Raw genomic sequence first — 2,087 nt, forward strand, 5'->3', positions numbered from 1 at the left:
GCAGGCCCAACTCTCCAATTCTGGACAGGCTGAGAAAGATAAGGACACGGCAGAAGAAGAATCTGAAGCTCGCGGCGGCTGATTGATGGGGTGAAGGAAGCCATCACCCATCACCATAACACCGGAGGGCAAGGTGAAGCAGTAAACGCTGAAAGAGAAACCAAAGCTGGATGTAATCTAGCGGAGATAGTAAGCAGAGATAGTAAGCGAAGAAATGTTGGTGCAGACAAACAGCCTCCTATCTGAAGAAGATGCAATCTAGGATTTCAGAGGGAGAGAGGAGTCAGTACCTGCTTCAAAGGACAGCTGGGGGGGGGCGCTAACATACCTGGTGATTTAAGGTGGAGCCAATCTCACTTACCTTTCTGAAAATGCTGGGACCTTTGAGAGTTCCTGCTTGACCCTGCCTGTGCTCGCTCACTGGAACAACAACGCCTGCCAGAGAGAACGCGTCTGTTTACAATACGGTTGGCTGAAGATTTAAAACACTGTTGAGACCTCCACTCAGAACAAAGGTGCCCTTCAAAGCACAGCTGCTCGCTGACCACGCACCTGGCCCCCGGGAAGCCGCGGGGCTGTGCAAGGCGGAGGCTGCTGCGTCGCTCTGACATTGTGGGCAGCGTCCATCCTGCAGCCCCCGGGCCGAGAGTGATCTCAGCATTCAAGTCTTACTGACTGAGAAGCATGTGCGAGGCCACAGCTGCGGAGCCAATGATTCGTCCGGACCTGAGCGAAAGAAGTTGAAGCTCCCCTGCACTTCCGCTCCGTCCCCCACTTCCCCGGCTCTGCAGATATGGCCGCCTCCCGCCTCCCCTCGGGCGCGCTGACACTGAAGCAGTTCCTGAGAAGGCAGCAAGTCCTCCTCCTCTACAGAAGGACTTTGCAAGCAATTCAGCAAGTTCCGAATGCATCTGACTGCAAATACCTGAAGAACTGGGCAAGAGAAGAATTCAAAAGAAATAAGAGCGCCACAGAAGAGGATACAATCCGGATGATGATTACCCAAGGCAATATCCAGCTAAAGGAGTTAGAAAAAGCACTTGCATTAGCAAGATCTTAACTCTAGCATTCATCTCAAGTCATGTTTTGTTGAGGTTAGGCTTAATGGACAGCTCAAAGCCAAGTCAAACTGTTAGTGTGTACAGTACTCGGGCACAACTTCAGACCAAAGTGGAGCATAAGTGTCAGAGCAAAGAAAAGCAGGATGAAACAGCTCCTTTAGAACTGAGAAATATAAATGAATTCTGAAAATGTGTCAGCAGTTTTCATAAGAAACAACAACTAGGAGCCGGGGAGATGGCTCAGTGGAATAAGTACTTCCCTGGCAAGCGCAAGGGCCTGAGTTCAATCCCTGGTTCTGCCAAAAAAAAGAAACAAAAACTATTAAAAAATGGCCAGTTGCACATGAAAAGATGCTCGATGCAAAGCATCAGGAAATTGCATATCAGAACCATAACGAGAGTTGGGTGTGGCAGCGCTCTCCTGTGATCCCAGAACTCGTGAGGCTGAGGCACTAGGATTGCTGTGTTTGAGGCCAGCCTGCACTATGTAGTGCCTCAAAAAGGCAAAAGAAGGACAATGGTATAAGGAGTTAGCACATCCTTTTCATTACAGTAGCTCTAAAAAGGAAAATAAATGTTCATGAAGATGTGGAGAAATTGCTCAGTAGCACATACCTGGAATCCCAGCACTCGAACCTTCTCAAAAAATCCTTCTGTATCACCCTTAAGGGTCATTGAAGTACCTTGTTCAGCTGGTGCATGACTTGATTGCCAAAGGACTCAAATAAACCATCACTGGCAAATCTGGATCTTTTCTGGGAAAAAAGAAAAAAAACAAAATACTTAATGAATACATTGAAATACCAAAAACGGTGGAGAAAACTTAACGCGACTTCTGGTGCAACCTCCTTGATTACCTTAATTTTGAAGTGTGTCCTGAAGGAAAATCCTTGGTGTGTCAGGTTCTTCTCCAAAGACAGGAAAAACAAAAAATTTTCAAGAGTACATTATAGACAAATACATCACAGCCAGAGTTGATTAAGGACACTTTTGAAAGCAATTAGATTTATAGCATGCAATTAATTT

The 2,087-nt window shown here is 46.6% G+C and overlaps 1 pseudogene; it reads left to right on the plus strand.

Annotated features, from left to right (window-relative positions):
* The first annotated feature begins 793 nt into the window (after positions 1 to 793).
* Positions 794 to 1,357, plus strand: LOC101565568 (annotated as a pseudogene).
* The last annotated feature ends 730 nt before the right edge of the window (positions 1,358 to 2,087 follow it).

The sequence above is a fragment of the Octodon degus genome, unplaced genomic scaffold, assembly GCF_000260255.1.
Source record: "Octodon degus isolate 3935 unplaced genomic scaffold, OctDeg1.0 scaffold00148, whole genome shotgun sequence".
In the NCBI taxonomy this organism is placed as follows: Eukaryota; Metazoa; Chordata; class Mammalia; order Rodentia; family Octodontidae; genus Octodon; species Octodon degus.